This window comes from Penaeus chinensis, chromosome 15 (assembly GCF_019202785.1).
Source record: "Penaeus chinensis breed Huanghai No. 1 chromosome 15, ASM1920278v2, whole genome shotgun sequence".
Lineage (NCBI taxonomy): Eukaryota > Metazoa > Arthropoda > Malacostraca > Decapoda > Penaeidae > Penaeus > Penaeus chinensis.
This window is the reverse complement of record NC_061833.1, coordinates 2,834,779-2,842,278: the sequence shown is the minus strand read 5'-3', so window position 1 is coordinate 2,842,278 and position 7,500 is coordinate 2,834,779. Positions and strand designations below refer to the sequence as shown.

The following is a 7,500-nucleotide window of genomic DNA, read 5'->3' as shown; positions in this document are numbered from 1 at the left end:
GTCGATTTATAACTGTAGCAAAACATTCATCATATTTACCTAATTCAACGTTATAACATTAGCTAAGATTTTCAAAATAATTATCAGTTTGTATTTTTTCTCTCTGATAGAAATAATTCTAGTCTTTTTTTCTCTTCCTTGAGGGTTTAGCTAAAAAAAAGATAATAATAAGAAAATAAAATCACAGAACATTACAAATTAAAGGGATCTTTTGTGATTCCTAAACATATAAAAACTCGTATTAATACATCATCATGAAGTATGCTCCATTAACACTACTATTTAATTATCCTTATTAACATATCCAGAAGTATAATCACATCACATACCTCTCTTGGCTACCTATGAACAGCAAGTAACCAGAAACAATTTATAATGTTGAATTATGTTGTGGAAACTGAACAAACTACTCTCGAAGTCGTTCACTATTATACCGTCAAAACTGGCAATTTAAAACGCTTTTCGTAAGTAGGAAATGAGTTGTAATGACGATATCATAAATCCATTGTGTATTTGTTGTATCCCTATTTAACGTTTTCATGTTTTTTCCTAAAATCATATCTATTGAGATAAGTACACAGAACATGCGAGTTAAGCCCATGTAGATAGATCGAAACGATGTGGTTAAAACAACCAAGACATTCCTTCGATCACTTGTCTCAGCCGTAATTATACTTACAAAATATTGGCATAAATATTTGCTTATCTTATACTTCTTGGAGAAAATGTACCCTTGGGAAAAAAAAATCATAGATCGCCATTAGAGAAAATAATCCCATATACACATAACAAGTCAATCTACACCAATAACTACTGCCATAAACGGATGGAAATTTTATGTCAACAACCACAGCAGTAGTTGAAGGTACCTGGACTGCATAGTGGATAATTGCAGGGGCCTTTGCACAGGAAGGGGACGCGGGGAAGTGGCACTAAGAACGGTGCCTTTTTAGATCATGTCCTTTCTTCCTTGCCTCCCACCCCCTTCCCCCACCCACATCTCCTGCTGCACCTGCCGTAGTATGGATAAAGGTATAGGAAATGTCGATAAGGGTCGAGCTTCCAATTTCTAAAGAACGTACCATTATGGACAGGAAAAATCCGGTTCACTTTTCTTTTGCAAGATTACGCTTAATTAGAAGATCTATATAGCGATTTGTCACCCATAGTTGATCGTCTATGCAAATGAGCACCGGAAAAGTCTTTGAAATGTTTTAATGCTCGTCAAGACTGCTCTTCATTGTTGATTTTTATTGTTATTCATTCAGTGATTTTTATTCATTTATAAACATTGTTCTTACAATCACTACTATTACTACATATTTTACTTTTATTGGTATTTTTTGGTTATCCAGTTTTGTTTTGTTGTTATTATTATCATTATAGCTAGTAATGTCATCATCAGTATAATTTATTTTATTATTTTACCTTCCTTATTCATGGCATAATTATTGTTGTCATTATTATTAGTAGCATTAATATCAAAGACATAGCATTCGTGCCAAAATTAATGAATAACTTCATTTGGAAGTCATTTTTCGTTTGACTTTTTAGTGTGCAAAAAAGAAGTACCTTTTTAACATATAAAATAAATCTACTAGTTATAAAGACGGCATTGAACTGCCTATTATACACAGCTATGAACGTGTTATGTTGAAAATTTAAAACCCAGCAATAAGTATGATAGTAGTCATAATGAAGACAGAAGTAACTGCATTATTATGATAATAATTACACAGATAATGGCAAATAATAAGGTTAATAAAATATGATATCATAAAGTAAGAAAGAACAGTGTGAGTGTGTGTGTGTGTGTGTGTGTGTGAGTGTGTGTGTGTGTGTGTGTGTGTGTGTGTGTGTGTGTGTGTGTGTGTGTGTGTGTGTGTGTTTATGGTAGAAAAACCCACAATGTAAAACTAGATTTATTGAAAGTGAGACAACAGTTTCGGAATCCACCTGGATTCCATCCTCAGGGCTGTTTATATATAGCTTAGCCACGTTGCCTCCGTCCCACTCCCTACACCGGTTTCTCGGTTCCCCCTTAACTCCTGTGGACGAGAACTATGCCCTTTTAGTGTGTGAACCGTGTCTGACATTAACTGCGGCATACTTTTGATTACGGACGATCATTTCATAGGTGGAAGGTTCCCCAATAAAAACTTTCCCGTGCCGGGAATCGAACCCGGGCCTCGCGGGTGAGAGCCGCGTATCCTAGCCACTAGACAACACGGGATTTTATATGAGTATACTTGGAATACATATAATTAATCTGTAAATCCCTTTTAAGAACCTAATGCATTTCGAATAAATTATCACCACTGATAATTTAGCACATGGTGGTTATATAACAAACACAGACTACTGTAATTCCGGACTGTTTACACGCGCATGGTTGAGATTGCAGGCATCATAACGATCCTATTGCTCAAACATGAAAGATTATACCGCAATTTGGTCTTCATAAGCATGCTTTCTTCGTATTTGCTCTTGCTCTGTACACTTTACTATGGTATAATGTACTCGGAATACGCATGTCAATTGCAATTCAGAGGTGAGTATTAATGAAAAACAGTGATCCACTCTTTTAAACAGCTGTTGTTTTTCATGCAGCTTTGAACTCTGCCACAGTACAAAAAATTAAATGATTGAATTTGGTGGATGTGCACCTTGCAAGTACTTAGTCTTCGCTTTTCTTGTTGACAGGCTAGAATTAATGAATAGGAGATCACTGGCCTGAGACACCCTGGAAACCCAGCTTAGGACGGCGTGTGCTAGCTACATTTTCTTCCAAGCGACCTTCAGGAAAACAGAGGCAACGTAAGATTTTGAAAGCATATGCTGCACCTTTCTCCAACTGCAATCCGAAATTAATATTCCATTTCTTGATTATTTTATGAGGGATTTGAACTTCATTTTCAATGTTCTCACTTCACTATTTATCATATAGACTTTAACGTTCTTACATCTCTGCTATACCGGTAATGTTATTTTATGTATTATCACTGCTTCTACAATACTTTGAACAATATTAGCTTTGATAATATATTTTTCCGTTCGTTCTATATTTTATTTAATTCCTCTGTAGCAATATTGCCGAGCCTGAGGTCCACGTATTGCTTGGGGAAAGCAACTCATTTTTTTTTTTTTGTTCAAAAATTTAAAAATCGTGAAATTTTGTCATCATCCTCGTTATTGGGCAACCTTACTAAAGGGGTGAGGGAATTATTTTTTGAATTGATCGATCACTCCATGTATGTAGCCCTTTTAATCTGCGGGAATGGCGCCATGAACATTAAGCACGGCGGTATACATACGTGTAATATAGGTCTTATCACTACACTGCAGCGTTTCTTAACCTAGCCTTAGCGCCCTTAAAGCCCGTAACGCTGGGTGACGTCTGATTACTAGAAGGATAAAGGAAAGTGAAAAGAAGTACTGCTTCCACTGTCATGAATGTTGATAAAAGGAATGAGAAAACCTGAGAAAAAGTAAGAGCATGGATAAGCTCAAACATACACAACGGGGTAATCAGCTGGATGTTTTACCGCCATGTATTCAGCACTTCCCAGCACCCTCCCCCCCCCCCCCCAGGTTAATTAAGAAACGCTGACAGTGTTATGAACTATATTCAGGTTAACAGTGCAGTACAGCGTACCTCGAGTTATTATCAATTTAGTGCTTTGTTATTGCTTTTCTTAAAAACAAATGCATAATTTACATGTCAACACTTAAGTGGATAAAACTATTTCTGGTCAACATTTCATGAATGCAGTATTCCCAAGCCGTTAAATTTATGCAAAAAAAAAAAATGTTTTATATAGCATACGTTTTATATAGCATTGTTAGTTACCTCCACAGGGGTGCGTGGCGGGCTGCAGGAGGAAGCAAAGGGCACAACTGGGGAAAATATTAGGACACCACTGATCTATAGTGTTTATGAACATGTTCTTTCATATATAATTATGCTGGTGCTTTTATTTCTCCAGAAATGTTGCCTAGCTATTAAAATATTTTTTTTTATGAGTGTTTCCAGTGTGTATCGTAGATAAGGAAGAGGTGTATTGATATATAGAAATAGTGAACTGATATGGTCATGGTATTGAAAGAAATAATAGTGTGTTTCGAAGGACAAATGATGAAAAAAAAAAATTTAATCGTACCTGATAATCTTCAGAATATTTAACACATGTATACATATAAACTGTTTCTCACGATATACATGTCGGTAATTGGTTAAAGTTTTTATCATCCGTTCAGAAAACTTACTTTAAAACTGAAATAATTTTCGCAGTTATAACTGAACGAATTCTTCAGCACTGCTAGGCCCAAGAAGACCGTCGCGTAAACCACATCCATATCTTCGTTAGCCACACGTTCATATTCTAGAATTCTATATATGACACACACAGACGCACGCGCGCGCATATATATGAGAATATATACATATACATATATATATATAGTAGATATATAAACTGTATCTATATCTACTTCATATATATACAAATCCATACATATATGTATGTGTATATATATGTACTTACACCTATATACGCATACATCTGTGTTTATATGTGTACACACATACATCCGTATATATATATTTTATACATATACTGTGTGTGTGTGTGTGTGTGTGTGTGTGTGTGTGTGTGTGTGTGTGTGTGTGTGTGCGCGCGCGCGCTCATACATACATACATACATACATACATACATACATACATACATACATACATACATACATACATACATACATATATACATATATATATAAAAACGTATGCATACTTTCAAACATATGAATATAAATATATTATTAATTTTCTTCAAAGTATATCCCGTGTTGTCTAGTGGCTAGGATACGCGGCTCTCACCCGCGAGGCCCGGGTTCGATTCCCGGCACGGGAAAGTTTTCTAAGTATAGTAACATGTTAACAATTGACTGCTAATAATAAATGAATCGGCAGTAACTATAAACATCGCTTCCCTAGGTGATACGAAGCAGTGATAATATGTAACAGTGGAAACAAAATTCCAGGATGTAAGAGTATATATATAAGTAATAAAAGTCAAGTCGACGGATCCAAATCTTACAGGAATAAATGAACAATTCTTGGGGTGAACCTACGAGTACTTCCTGAACACCTTCCTTTGGCTCCTTTACTGCCATCTGTGGGGAGTAGAACCAACTACAGTGCTTAGAACTTTTTAAGAAATGTTGATTGATTGTTAGGTTTTTGGGCAAATTGTACCATGAATACATCTATATGCATGGTAAGTAAATATAGTGCAGCCATGTTCAGTAATATGAAATGTCATAAATAACGTTCTGATTATAAATGGTCTCCTTACGTTGTTCTAATAAAGAAATTAAAAGAAGAAAAACAAAGAAAATGTGTGTGTGTATATAGGTATATACAGACGTCTAATGAGCGGTTATTTTAATGATACTGCTGCATCAGTTGCGTTTTCAAGGCGAAACCACAAGCCGTTTGTAACAGCGATAAAAACTGCCCTTTTCTGCCCGCCTTTCCACATATCATTTGCTGCCAAATATATATCACAGTAACTTGTTATGCTGGAAAACTAAATTCATTATAGTTTGTTTCGGATATAGCTACGTAATAAATATTGTGTTGCCGTGGTCCATCGCTTCAGCTAAATATATGTTGCAATATATGTTAGCATGGGTGTACATACTTATACATTTATTTATTTATATGGGTATGTATATTTATGTTAACAGTCATATTAAAGGATATTAATGTGAACTACGAACTTTTTGAACTTTCCTTATATACCTGTGTGTGTGTGTGTGTGTGTGTGTGTGTGTGTGTATGTGTGTGTGTGTGTGTGTGTGTGTGTGTGTGTGTGTGTGTGTGTGTGTGTGTGTGTGTGTGTGTGTGTGTGTGTGTGTGCGCGCGCGTTTGTTAAATTAAGCGACCAAATCCAGCCTTTCCTCGCTTCGCAGCGAACAACTGACATATTAGACAGATTTGTTGTCACAGTCAGGGGTGCCAAATTACAGAAATTAATCTGCTGTGGCGGAAACCGCCGATGATTTGCAACGTAAGCAGTAGATGCTGATGCCACCTTCCCGCTGCAGGGGCAATTTGCAGTAATCTGCATTTTGGAATTTGAAGTGAAATAAAAGAGCAATTATAGTAGAGGTATTCTATTTTCACTCCGCAAGTACCTACTTATGCAAAATAACTAGGAAAGGGTACGTTTAATAAGAGATGTCCATCAGAATCTTATGCGAATAAGCTTTGTTCGTCTTTTTTTTTTTTTTTTTTCTTTTCTTTTCTTTTCTTTTCTTTTTTTTACTCGTTTTGTGATTCTAAAGAAAATGCTGATTCATCTTTGGTTCATCTTTCGACCTCCTTAACATTAAAAAAAAAAAGATTCATTGGACGTGTCTCCTAAATATTAATCTAAAGAAACCGGCGGAAATTAAGGCTGCGGGAGTCAAACAGCCCTGCTTACACAACTCACTGCCTCTCGGAAGTGAAGTTCGCTTACGGTGTTACGTGCGTTTCAGGTGTCTTTCACAACACCCCGGTGAAATGAACTCTAAACTGTTAACATCTCAGAGATAAAGCTAAGTTGTAGGAAATACCATAACCAGCTACATATACCGGACGGAAATTGGAGGTTCGTCGCCTTTCGAACTACCCAAGCACGCCGTTGCCCTTCAGCAAAAGGTAAATCCATTTTGCATTTTAAGATGTACTGAATGCTGTGCTAGGTGAATAGGGTAGGGGCGCACGGCAATCGGCAGGGGGGTCGTTAGCAGTGCCCACCGGAAGGGAAACACTACGACCTGTGAACTTATCTTGGGAATTACGATGACAATTTTACTAATGGTCAGACACCGGTAATTGATAAGAACGATGACAAACATATCTTATAAATATGGCGAGGAAATGTGAAAATTTGAAAATATCAAGAATAATGACCACAGATTATCATAGACCTATAGTAGAGTATAAATAGTTTTGACAATTTTCCGATAGACGACATATGACAATAGAATAAATTCATAACATAACGTGAGGAGCAGTCTTTTGACAATAAAGATAAAATAGTAAATAGTGAGAAATTTATGTAACTATTTTGCACTACTTCCCATTTTGACGATAAACAGACAAGGAGATATTTCAAGACGACACATTAATGATAAAAGAATTAACAAAAACTTTTATGCACCATTCGCACACGCTTATATGGTGTCATTACTGCTGCCATTATTTAAAAATCTCGAGTAGATTTACCATCACTTCACCGTCGCTGGTAAACGCGATGATAACTTCTCGCTAGTAATGCCTAACGATAGTGTTTGTTAGTGAATTCGGCCCCTGGCAAAAGCTCACTAAGGGAAACACGATGTTTAGGAGGGAAATATGGCGATGGGGGGAGACAGGCTAGTAGGGAAACACGGCGATCGGGAAGTAGGGTTCTTGTGCACACGGCAATACATTAGGTAATGTGTGGTTTAGG

At 36.5% G+C, this 7,500-nt stretch overlaps 2 non-coding genes across 2 annotated transcripts; one reads left to right on the top strand and one right to left on the bottom strand.

The window, feature by feature from the left end:
- Nucleotides 1-2,161: 2,161 nt before the first annotated feature.
- On the bottom strand, nucleotides 2,162-2,233 carry Trnae-cuc. Its single transcript has one exon. It is a non-coding gene; the product is annotated as a tRNA-Glu (tRNA).
- A 2,603-nt stretch (nucleotides 2,234-4,836) lies between these two features.
- On the top strand, nucleotides 4,837-4,908 carry Trnae-cuc. Its single transcript has one exon. It is a non-coding gene; the product is annotated as a tRNA-Glu (tRNA).
- The last annotated feature ends 2,592 nt before the right edge of the window (nucleotides 4,909-7,500 follow it).